Consider the following 6100-nt stretch of genomic DNA (forward strand, 5'->3'; position numbering starts at 1 on the left):
GCGGAACCGCTGACGCTGGCGGGTTCTGTAAATGGCCATGGAAGGGAGGAGTCGCGGAAAACCTTTTCTTCCTCCAACGCAGACACAGAGCATCATCTTTTAAAATGAGTCCATCTGTCACTTCTTCATTCTGAACCAAAAGAAAAAAGTCGTGAACTTCTTGGGGAGGGGGATGGAGATCTTTATTCATTTTCCTATTCCTCGCCTCTCAGTGAATCACCTGGTCGTGCATATTAAGTAAATATTGGATGAATGAGTAAATGAGCGCATCTTTTTTTTTTTTTGCATCAATTAAATGAAATTAATAGCTCAACCCCGGGCTCGGGTCCTAAACCACTTCTCAGCTATGTGAATTTGGTTGGGTTATTTAGGCTCTGTATACCTCAGTTTCCTCATCTGTAAAATACACTGATAGTACCTACCTCACAGGGTTGCTGAGATTAACTTGCTCAACTCACTTAACTATAGTGGCAGAGCCAGGATTCAAGAGCAGCTCTGTTAGAGTCCTGGCCCCTGCCCAGTGGTCCTCAAGCTGGATCTTGACCATTGGAATCGCCTGGAAGGGCTGGTTGACCATAGAGGGTGGGGCCTCACTCCCAGAATCTTTGATTCAGTTGGGTTAGGGTGGGGCCTGAGAACTCCCCTGTCTAGTGAGTTGCCAGTGATGCCCAGGCTGCTGGGTCCAGTTGGATGACTTCTCTCGGCGGCATTCTTACAGGGTACACCTCTTAGAATCCACTGTAGCACTCGGAGAGGAAATGCGCAGCCTCCTCCACTCGCCCTGTCTATGCTGTCTCCCCAGAAAGCACGGAAACTTGTTATTTTAAGGATTTTATTGCTATTTACTGAAAGGAACAGAAGAGCGATGATAACATCTTTAAATCTCGGGAGAGTGCAGCATCCTGTACTCTACAGCCTGTCTCTATTTTGAGACAGTAACTACAAACCCTGCTTTTATTCTCGGGGATGCAGCCCACAAATTTCTACCTTCCTTCTAACTCCCCAAAGTAAAGGACAATTTTACTCCTTCCTACTTTCCCAGAATACAGAGGGTGGAGGAGGCAATTAGAGCAAATCTATGGGTCATCTCTGCCTTAGGTGAGCAATTTGCATTTTGAAGATCCTCCTCAGATGCGAGCAGGAGGGGCTGAGAGCTCCTTGGACAGGGCGTGCTAGTGGGAAATTATAACCCCATTCCTCACTTGCCCCAGACTCCTGACACTTGCTGTGTCCCAGGTTCTGGGGATGGCGATTCCAGGGCCTGGGAAACCTGTGAGGCACAAGGACGGGAGTGCCTGGCCCTGAGATTAGAACCACATTCCAGACATCCCACATTAGGATGCTTAAAGAAAACGTATTTTAAAGACGTTACCCCAGGTCTCATATTTCTACAGTGCACACAGTAGGTACATCAGGTGCCATGTGATGATCTGGCCTGCTTTAGGAGCCCCCAAATCCCACGGAGACTGGTTTCTATAGCAATGCACGCTACAAGCTCCAAACAGGTGACTTGGGAACATGTGGAGCTCAGCCTCTACAAGTCAGGGCCGCTGGTTCTGAAACAGTAGCACAAGCATTTCCAAGCGTGGAAACCAGTGCTCAGAAAGTTGTGGAACTTCGGTGCTCCATATAATTTGAGTAGGACTGTCGTTTCAGTGGAAGCATGACCCTCTGTTAGGAAAATGTAATAGAAATTTTTTGCAAGCCAAAGGGGCTGCTGGGAAAGCAAGTTTCTCTGAGACAGACCGTGGGGCTATTTTGGTGTTTTAGTTAGCTGAAGTCCACACCAGCAATGCATCTGACTACATTCTTATTTCCAACAGTAGAGGCCTGGTGCACAAAATTCGTGCATGGGTGTGGGGGGTCCCTCAGCCCAGCCTGCACCCTCTCCAATCCGGGACCCCTCGGGGGATGTCCGACTGCCGGTTTAGGCCCAATCCTGCTGGCTCCTAACCACTCACCTGCCTGCCTGCCTGCCTGATTGCCCCTAACCACTCTGCCTGCCTGCCTGATCGCCCCTAACCGCCTCTGCCTCAGCCCCCGCCACCGTGGCTTTGTCTGGAAGGATGTCTGGAAAATGTCTGGTCTATCTGGTCTAATTAGCATATTATCCTTTTATTAGTATAGATTTTGGCCCCTGCAGATTTGATTTCAATTTTGACAGCTAGAAACCTGCTAGTTCAAGTTTCTATAATTTAAAAAAAATATTTTTGTTGATTTCAGAGAGGAAGGGAGAGGCAGAGAGAGATAGAAGCATCAATGATGAGAATCATCGATCAGCTGTGTCCTACACGGCCCTCTGTGACCTCCTGTTCACAGGTCGATGCTCAACCACTGAGCCATACCAGCTGGGCGGAATTTGAGTAGTCCTCAGTCTAGCTAATTCCAAACACTGATGGACTTTTCTTCCACCTATTTTTAAAACATTTTTTGAAGCTTCAGTTTCTCTCTGCTTAAATGATGAGGCTGAATTATTTTTAAAATCTGACAAGAGTCACACACATACTGGTCATTCTTCTCCCTGCTGCTTGATACAAAATAGTTATCAAAAATAAAGTGCAGAGACCTTTCCAAGTTATTGACTAATTAAGTGTGTGCATAGAAGAAAAGACCTACCAGACTTTACATTGAATTATGAACAAAAAAATAGGTATAATTTTGATTGGTTGTAAGAAAGGACACTGGGCTGGCCGAGAACCCATGCGGAATTTGCATCCCCAGTTTGCCTCTTGAATTCTTCCCAATGGTTTCTCTGGGTTCCCAGAGTTAGAGCTGCTTCGATGTGCGCTACAATCAATACAGTGCAACATAAATGGGAAGCATGTAATAATTCCTCCTCAGTGAGTCTCATTACTCACTTCAGCATCGCATTACTTATCTCTTAGAACTGCATGGTAGAACTGTCCCAGGTGGAATAATAGAAGTCTGTCTTCATCACAGTAAATGGGAGTTGCCATTATAGCCTCCTTCCGTTCCATTTTTCTTTATTGTAGAGCGTACCTTTCCTACCTCTTCCTCTGCTATCATTGAATCATTACTGTTAATGATAAAGCAGAAATCTCTTTGAAAGCTGTTGTATTTCATAAGCCACTAGATATTTTTTTATAAGAGAGGGATGCGTATAATTTTCTTTATATTCCTCTGTCTTCTTTTGAACAACAAATATGATTTCATATGTTGGAGCATTTTGTAAATTGTCAAGTATTTTGACAATATAAAGCATTATTATGTTTAGTCCCATGTGTATCCCAGTCATAGAAAGACCCTCTATCATTGCCAAAAGTAAAATATATTTCTACCTATGCATTACCATCTTGCCAGGATTTCATATGCAGGCACATATGTTTCACTCACATTTCCTAGTGAGATCCACAATATTGGCCTCTGTGTCCTTCATGTCTATTATGTTTATTGTGTGTTTATTATCTTCTATTCTGATGTATTAAAATTATAAACTTCAAAATAACTAAAAAACAGCACATGACTAATAATATGTCTGATGAATGAGTGACAACATAAACTAATGAAACCTTTCATGACCAAATACTGTGTTTAGACTGACTTAAGTTTTCATTCACTCAGCAGGTGTTAACTGAGCACCTATTACGGTCTTGGGCATTAAATTTCGTGTGGTTGACGTAGAGAGGCACAGCCCTCGGCTTCTTGTGCTTATCATTCTTTTCTAAGTGAGAATTTTATCAAAGCATCTTATTTCAACCTTGGTGGCCGATATTCTTTCTAACTGTATTCCTTCTACTTTCTGCACTAATCAGTAAAATATGAACTAAAGCAACATTTCTAGTTCTTTCTGATGAAATCTGCAGTGCTTCAGGCCACCCCTCTGAATATCAGTTGTTACCATCCGTGAAGGTAAAGAGGGCCCAGGAGGTAGGTCTGAGTCTGTGCGGAACTGGGACTGGTGGGTCCCAGAATTCAGAGGGGCATGTGGGCAGGGGTTAGTTCCCAGAAGTAGCTCAGCAACTGTGTCTCCAGCAAATGACAAGTAGGCTTGTTCTGGGAGACAAAGCACATGCCTAGGGTTCATGGCAAAAGAGGTCTGCAGTCCAGGTGGTCTAGTTGTGAGATGAATATAAGGATTTCTAAACAGGGTCCTTAGCATCACAGGATCCAGGGCAGGGGCGGGAGTTCCTTCAGGCAGGAAGGCTGGCATCAGCAAGAGATTCGTCCATAGAAAACAGCACCCCAACCCTGCGTACAGTTGAAGATTCAGAGATGGTAACTGGGCATTGCAAGGCACAAACCCGGTTAAAATAGCGAGGGAGCTAACATGAGACCACGGTCAGGAGCCCAGTTCTCAGACCCAGAACACTGTGGTGCTGAGTCAGCCAGGTGGGTTGGGAGGCCCAAGGTCCGTAGACAGAACCTGATTTGGGTCAGGATGAAGGCTGGCTCTGCAGGTGGGAATCGGTTCAGCCCTGCAGGGGCTGGGAGCTGGATGAGAGGGAGGGAAGCAGGCAGGACCCTGCCTTTGGTTGTGTAACTTCACTTGCAGAAGGGCCTCCGTCTGGGGGACGAGTGGGGCTGGAAGCCAGCCCGCACACTGCTCACCGAGCCCCGTGTCCCCTGCGGGGCTGCCACTGCCCCCCAGAAGGGTCACCCTTTCTGGCTCACAAAGAAGGCAGCACGTGGGCAGCACTGGCTTTGGAAACCTGACATTGACAACTTGATATTCAGAGGTTAGAAACCAATTTGAGGTATCCCAGCTGATGGGAGTGTCTGTACCTCAGTGTGTTAAAGCAGAAAAAAAACACCTTGAGAAAAATATAAAACTTCCAGGTGGGGGTCTCAGAAACCCTTGTATGGTAAATGAAGTGTGTATAGATTCCAAGTGCCTTTGGAATTCAGAGAATACAGCAGAAAAGTGCTTTTGAGAGTGCTAACATGCTCAGACTACTTGAACTGACTTTATGTAAAGATATACACACACATCTACACTAATAAAAGAAAAACATGCAAATTGGTGTCACTCCGCTACGCCCACCAGCCAATCATATGAGTATGCAAATTAACCCAACAAAGATGGCGGTTAATTTGCATATGCAGACAAGGCCTCGGTTGGGGCATGTGTGGGAGGCAATCAATCAATGTGTCTCTCTCACATCAGTGTTTCTCTCTCTCTGTCCCCCTCCCTTCCACGCTCCCTAAAAATCAATGGATAAATATCCTCAGGTATAGGTATAGATATATAGATATAGATATATTAGAGGCCTAGTGCATGAAATTCAGGTAGGGTCCCTAGGCCTGGCTGGCCATCAGGGCCAATTGGGGCCTTCCTTCCTTCCCCTGGCTGCCAGTTGCTGGCCAGGGCCTTCCTTCATTCTGTACCACCCCCTGATGGTCAGCGCACATCATAGTGAGCAGTCGAACTCCTGGTCAGTAGAACTCCTGAGGGGACAATTTGCATATTAGCCTTTTATTATATAGGTAATATATATATATATAGGTAATATATATATATAATCACCTTTGGACAGTATTTTATAATTTTGGCTCGCCAACTATTGCGCTCCACATGATAAAAGAAATGTCTACAGTTACTTCTCGTTGGGCAGTCTATTTCCATCTTAGTCACAAATTTAACTGAGATTTGACCCCTTTGATTTACTCTCATGTATAAAAGGACTAACCTCTTAGAACATGATTATACAGCACGGTAAAATATTTCAGTGTATAGTAAATTACATGCCATTTAAAAGATAGTCTCATTTATTTAGGTCAACTGTACAGGGCCCGATGCCCTTTTTAAAACATTCAAAGCACTTGATGGATTCATTGCTGAGCGCTCTATAAATAAATACGACCTCAAATTGCAGACAATGAAAGTGTGCTGGGGATACATCAAAGCTACCACCATTAACGATGCCTCCCTCTTTCAAGGTGATTCAAAGAGCCAATGTCTAGGTCCCAGCCCTGCCAGTAAGGGCGCATGATGGTCTCCATGTCTCTTAATATGGGCTTTACTTTTCTCCTCTGTAAAATGAGGGGAGCATTGCATAGATCAGCACTCTTCAAAGCGCTTCATGGCATGCCAGTTCCAGAAGCTGTTAGGCATTACTCAGAGGGGGAAGGGGGGGGTGGT

The sequence above is a fragment of the Myotis brandtii genome, unplaced genomic scaffold, assembly GCF_000412655.1.
Source record: "Myotis brandtii unplaced genomic scaffold, ASM41265v1 scaffold395, whole genome shotgun sequence".
In the NCBI taxonomy this organism is placed as follows: Eukaryota; Metazoa; Chordata; class Mammalia; order Chiroptera; family Vespertilionidae; genus Myotis; species Myotis brandtii.